This window comes from Myripristis murdjan, chromosome 13 (assembly GCF_902150065.1).
Source record: "Myripristis murdjan chromosome 13, fMyrMur1.1, whole genome shotgun sequence".
In the NCBI taxonomy this organism is placed as follows: Eukaryota; Metazoa; Chordata; class Actinopteri; order Holocentriformes; family Holocentridae; genus Myripristis; species Myripristis murdjan.
The window spans coordinates 17,867,030-17,873,029 of NC_043992.1; the positions used below are offsets into that span (position 1 = coordinate 17,867,030).

Consider the following 6,000-nt stretch of genomic DNA (forward strand, 5'->3'; position numbering starts at 1 on the left):
AACACAAATGCATGTAGCCTGCATGTGGGGGGAGTCTGCATGCCCAGCTTCACTTGCTTTGGGCAAGAACTACAAGTAGCTTTACGCACATTTATTTTAATTTGACATGAGATGCAGTTATATCTAGCATATAGACGGGGTAATCAAGTATATGAATTAACCCATTTTCCTCCATAAGAGAACCCTGACATATGCTACATCATGGGCGTGTCCATTGTCTCGCTAGATTCATTTCCAGGGGTGTTTCGGAGAACACGTGAGATCTGAGAAGCACGGGGCAATTACTGAGCCTATAAAGCCTGTGATGGGTAAAAAGAAATGGTCGGCTGATAGAAATAAATGGGGGCAGAACTGAGGGCAACACGGGCAAGGTCTAAGGACTCAGCTTCTGTCACTGAAAAAATGCCAAAAGAGCCAACAATAGTCATATAACACGTTAGTACGAAACAATGTGCATTTTAACTGTGCAGTCATTAAAATAACATGATGGATATGTTACAGTGGTGCCACAAGACATAAAATTAATAAAATGTTTGATAGCGTGCTACTGAATATACCACAGGCACGCAGCACGAGCGTGTACAATACAGCTAACGGTTATTTTTGTTTATTTTTTGTGGGGAGAAAGTTACGAAAGTCGACATAAATTCCTAAAAGTCTAACACGAAACTCGCAAATTTTATCATGAATATTAAATAGCCAACATGATGTTGATACATCAGCAAAAGCAAAGCGCTCACCTGTCTGACGGCTACGACCACGTTTGTTTCTGTCAAAGTTGACGCTAGCTTCCGTTCCCCGGTGAAGTTGAGGGATTTTCGTTTCCTCCTCTGAACCGCTGACCCCGACGAAAAAAGAAAAGTCCCCCACTGGCAAATGACGGTCCGTGTCAAAGGTAGGAAGGTGGGTGGTCGGCAAGTGTTGACTGATAGCCTGAGTTAACCCCGAAAACAAACGACAAGAGGTGGTCCTGTGCTGTGCTCCGCGGCGGGTCGGTTGAGGACGGGACCGGTATGGAGTAACGGCGACTCTGCTCTAACAGTCCTGTGTCATATGTTGTGTAAGTAGCGTCACTCCGGGGTTTGTGCCCTCCCGGTGCTGCTTGCTTTGTCTCTGTGAGCAGCGGTGAGCACAGGGCAGAGTAATTCAATGGACTGACTGGTGGGAGGAGTTGAGTTTTTATCTCCTGCCCTCTTGTACAGTGAGAGAGCGTCACCAAGCTACGGGACGCTCCTGCCGCGTTCATGTCCTGTCGGAGCAAAATCAACCACGCGTTGACGCCTCGTTGCTATGGCGCTTTGTAACCACGGCTGCATCATCCCGACCCCTTTATAATCATAAATTTAACGATCATACTGTGATTTATTCATTTGACTATAACTGATAATATATAATATGTTGTTTTTTTTTTTTTTTGTTTGTTTGTTTGTTTTTAATCACCCTGGGCTGTCTCAATCAGTAGACGCCCTGCTATGCAAGACATCGGAGCCGACAGAGAATCCGTCAGTTGTTCTAAATTTTGAAAAATCCTATATGACATGAAAGCGGCATCATCCACATGAGTATATTACATTACACTGTGATCGAACTACATTATACTCCACATCACGGTGATTCATAGGCTTAATAGAAGCCGATGATACTAATATTACTATACTATTTTTTCTTCTGTTTTAGTAATAAACAGCAGAAACTGAGCAGACTTACCCCGAACTTGCATGTCTGATGTTGGTATACCCTCTCTCTCTCTCTCTCTCTCTCTCTCTCTCTCTCTCTCTCTCTCTCTCTCTCTCTCTCTCTCTCTCTCTCTCTCTCACACACACACACACACACACACACACACACACACACACGATTCTCCACAGCTACCTCAGAGAGTGAGACCCTTCGGGGCAGCTTTATTTCAATCAGACCAATGTTTTTGAGCCTTTTGAAAAAAACAGCTTAACAGTACAGTGGAAATGGCTGTTTTCACTGCTTCGACTCAGTGGTTTTAATCGTGTCAAAACATTCACTTTAACTTAAATCAATGTATATGCTTTAATCTCCTCCTTTGGTGACTGGTGTTGTCCACAGCAGCTAGTAATGGGAAACAGAGCAACTTCTAATACAGCGAACCAAAAATGTCTAGAATTCAGATACATTTCTGAATTAATCCATCGGACACACTTTCAAGAAATCAGCCAGAGCTGTCACATGCCCTGCACACTGGACCAGTTTCCAGTTCGACTTTGTGGCCTGATATAGTATTGACAGATAGCAGAGGACTCATCAAACACAAATGATTTATTGGCTTTTGAAACAAGAGTGCAGTCTGAAGACATAATCACAAGACAGCTGGTGCAAAGTTAGCCCTGTCTGCTAGACAAACAACCAACTGTCCATACGATTAACCCATTTTATAGCATTCATCTGTCCTGTGATAATCACATGCGATTGATTGAGCCACAGGATCCACTTATTATGGAAAATATGTACCTGTCTTGCATTAAATATGAATGCTGTGCTGTATGAAACAACTGAATGAAACAAGCAAAGTGTGGGTGTTTTTTTTTTTTTTTTTGTTTGTTTGTTTGTTTGTTTGTTTTATTTTATCTTTATGTAAGGTAGTCCTAATATTGGTCACAGTAAATGCCTTTAGCAGCTCGTGAATGGAAATGGAAATTGGAATGGAAATTCAACAGTGTGTTTCCCAATGAGTTTTAAAGTGGTTACTGTGCAGTCCAAGTTTTCAGTGTTTTTTTTTTCTCTATTTTAAATTCATTTAAAAATGAATGATTCAATAATTTAACTCTTAAAACTTAGGCTATTGGAAGATACTGAGTAGTGAATATACAGTAGGCTATACATGCAGAGGACATCCTGTTGACCTTATGTCATGAGTTATGCCTTAAGTCACTATGTACATTGCCAGTATGTCTCAGCACCAATCTTGCACTGACAAATTCCTCGATATTACTCTATTTGTGAATACAGAGATGGAAATTTTGGGTGTGATATTATTCATAGACAGTGAGAGCTTGCTAGGCGGTCTCAGGTGTGTGAAATCTCACACCATCAAATGCAGAATTGTGGAAAAAGCACAGATTCACTCTAGCATTTAGTGATGTGTGTTTTCAGGGTTTTATTCTCCGACATTTTTCAAATGAATTCTATTCACATAGGCTAGTTAGCCTTGACTGAGCACGTTCTCATCTGAAGCAGAGGGGGAATTGTGGCAACAGGGATAATTGTTCAGATTTATCACCAAGGAAACAGTCGATGCTATGATGTTGCCAATGAATTTGTTTCATTCTGAAGCCAATTAATAATTTGACAGTGTGTGTGTGTGTGTGTGTGTGTGCGTGTGCGTGTGCGTGTGCGTGTGTGTGTGTGTGTGTGTGTGTGTGTGTGAGAGAGAGAGAGAGAGAGAGAGAGAGAGAGAATGAGAGAGAGACAGAGAGATATCCTGAATCAAACTTCATTCTGTACAGAGCAGAGAGACACAGGAGGAGTGCTGCAGGTTATGGGTAGACTAAAACTTTGGAGACACATTTAAAATTGCTTGCAGCAGAGTGTATGCAGTAAAGATTGGTCCTAAAAATAACTGAGCATTATATTTGCTCTGAAAAATATTCAAAAGATACTCTCCTCATCCGCCTACTCTTTTGCTCATTTGCACTTGAATTCTTGGTTGGAAACAGTGAACCACATAGGGGAGTAAGGCCATTTGAATAGCTAAAATCCAATGGGTACTAAAAACTATGCATGCTATCTTAAACAAACAGGAGGTAGATTCACCTGGGTACCCACCCCACCTACATTTAACCTCGCAGTAGGCCAGTAAAATAGATGTTTAGGTTTTAATGCTCCACCCAGTCACCCACCCAGCCACCTACGCGCACACCTTTGCATCATCACCATGTGCATCTCTGGGAGGGCAAAGAAAGTGAAGCGATTGTCTCAGGATGATTTCCTGTGGCATTTGATGTGGTTGACCCGCGTCTTCCTGCCCCCCTTACTTCCTCAGGTTGGTATTAGTCAGCAGCTCCAGCTGGTGAACTTTGTTTTGAACTCCGCCCCTTCAAAAATGTCAAGCAGCATCCACAGACAGGAAGTATAGAGATGGTGGCAGGGGTCTCCTCTGTAGGTGGTGTGGCCCATGGGTGGGTGGGCATGTGAGCAAAGCATTGTGTAATACACCAGTTTGTGCTTGATGCTGAGTGAAAGGGCACAGATTAAGGAAACAGAGATAAAGAAGATCTGAACTTAGATTGTGTTTGCATTTTCCTAAACTAATCTGCATTGCTCCTTGTACCTCCAGGAACAAAGTCTTTCATGTAAAGGGGTTTCTGGGATGGTTTGATCTGGTTAGTTAGAGGCCAGGGGCAGATCGACCAGGGTGGCATGGGGTCGCAGTTGCCACCCTAAAAATAGGCCTTCATACCCCAGTTAGGGAACTCTACCAAAAAATAAAGAAATCAATTTAAAAAATGTTGTTGCTGGTCCGAAATTTACAAGACTTAAAGTCCACTGTCAAAGTGCAAGTGAATGCAGCATGAGATGACACCGTGCTAGGTACCACTCCTCTCCCCTCCAATGTGATAACAGCAGTTTCACCAGTGATAGAAAAATAACCATTGATACAACCAGAATCAGGTTACATTTACATTTTAACTCTGAAGAGATTAGAATAATCAGTACTGTGTAAGGCTCGTCGGTCTGTATGCAAAGGGTTTGTATCCATCTATCTGCCACAGTGTAAAATTTGCATGCCACCCTTTAACTCCCATATTAATATTTCTCTAGATTCACCCTGATTGAAACAGAGTTGAAATACTATAATGTGATGCTTTATTGACCCCTGTAGAGAATCAAAATGAAAATCATTCATTTGGTTTTATTTAATATTTCTGATAACCTGCAGCTACAAAAGACTAGAGACTGGATCTGTAGAGTTTGAGCTTTTATGTCCAAATGAATTTTATTTTACTGCAGTGCAAGCACGACACAACAAATGCATCACTAATCCATCACATGGCTCAGCATTAGGTCACCATGCCTTCAAAGATGTATGTCTATCTGTCACTGGTGCAGCCGAGAGTCTCTTCAAAAATGTCACTGAGGCTGTCTTTGCTCTCTTGATTCGAGCTTTGTGATGTTTGTGTGTGACTGTGCACATAAATAAAGTCTGACCTGTCCAAGATCATAGGAAGTAAAACTTAAGATTCTGTTTGAGTGCGAGTTTTCCCCTTTTAAGATGTTCTATGGCAGTGGAAAGACTTCAGCTTTAGGGAATATAGTGTATTTGGTTGTTTGGCACTCCATCTAGTGGTTATATGTCCTCAGTACAATATGGCTACCAGGCTGAGGAGAGCTGTGGCAAATACTGAAAATCACTGTTTCTGATGGCTAATGTTAGATCTTATGAAGAGTTTCATGATTCATGTATAATATCTTTCCCAGAAATCATAGAAAGATCTGTGGTTTTGTTTGGTTTATAAGTAGAATGGTTTTGTATTACTTTTTCCCATTTGTAGATTAGTTGTGCATTGTTTGTAACTCGTGTGATAGACATTCATTATGTCCAGTATTTTGAAAACATTGAGTTTCATCAGTGGGACTTAATGGTACTGCCTGCGTACATAGAGGTAAGAAAGAGTGCTTGCAAAAAGAGCGAGTATTATGGGAAAGAGAGTATTATCTTAAATATCAAGTTGCCTTAATGTGACCTCAATTAAGACTTAAATTGTTGTGAAGAAACTTCAGTGAACTGATAGAAAAGTTTGAACCTTTTCCCACAAGGGGACATTTTAATTTAGCGTTTAGACAGAATAACATCACAATCATGTTACTATTCTCATTGAACTATGTCGTTAAAAAGGTGACACCAAAATGGACTTTTGGCATCCTGTAAAAGCAGACATTTTCCTTAACTGTCTGATTTTTTTCAGTCATGATTTCTTGAGATCAAAAGGTAGGGAGCTGTGGGAAACTGTTCAATTGTATCAGGTTGATGAG

At 41.0% G+C, this 6,000-nt stretch overlaps 1 protein-coding gene across 2 annotated transcripts in view; it reads right to left on the minus strand.

The window, feature by feature from the left end:
• The window catches only part of gdpd5b (glycerophosphodiester phosphodiesterase domain containing 5b), a 71,858-nt gene extending 70,713 nt beyond the window's left edge, over nt 1–1,145 (minus strand). For both annotated transcript variants that reach the window (XR_003929227.1, XM_030067112.1), the window contains exon 1: nt 741–1,145. The gene's annotated coding sequence lies outside the window, so the exon portion shown is untranslated. The remainder of the gene's footprint in view (nt 1–740) is intronic.
• Between the last annotated feature and the right edge of the window lie 4,855 nt (nt 1,146–6,000).